Consider the following 471-nt stretch of genomic DNA (forward strand, 5'->3'; position numbering starts at 1 on the left):
TCCTCCTCCTCCTCCTCCTCCTCCTCCTTTTGCCCAAACCCTCTGACACCAGCCTCTGAGAGTCGGTGGAGGGGAAAATGAGGCTTTGGAGCTGAAGAATTTACAGTTAGTCGCGAAAGTTTTACAAGTATTTGAGCAGCTCGCTCCACTTTCTGAAACCTTAAAGTCACATTTCAGTCCGCGGGGGGGTCAAAGGGAGTTCACATGCAGGGAGCTGAGGTCTTTATGGGAGAAGGAGTAACAATTATTTGGCTATAAAAAAACGAGTAATATTAGAAAATGTGTCTATAAAAAACTCTAATGCAGTTTGTGGATCTATTAAATGGGATTAATCTATTTATTGTTACACTTTTGATATAAAAAAAATATGATGCGTAAATTTAAAATGACGCATCGAATTTGTTTATTTTGTTCTGAAAAGGGAGGGGGGAGGGGATTTGCAGATTTTCAGGTGCATGGCCTCTCCTGCAG

The sequence above is a fragment of the Austrofundulus limnaeus genome, unplaced genomic scaffold (assembly GCF_001266775.1).
Source record: "Austrofundulus limnaeus strain Quisiro unplaced genomic scaffold, Austrofundulus_limnaeus-1.0 Scaffold61, whole genome shotgun sequence".
Taxonomy (NCBI): Eukaryota; Metazoa; Chordata; class Actinopteri; order Cyprinodontiformes; family Rivulidae; genus Austrofundulus; species Austrofundulus limnaeus.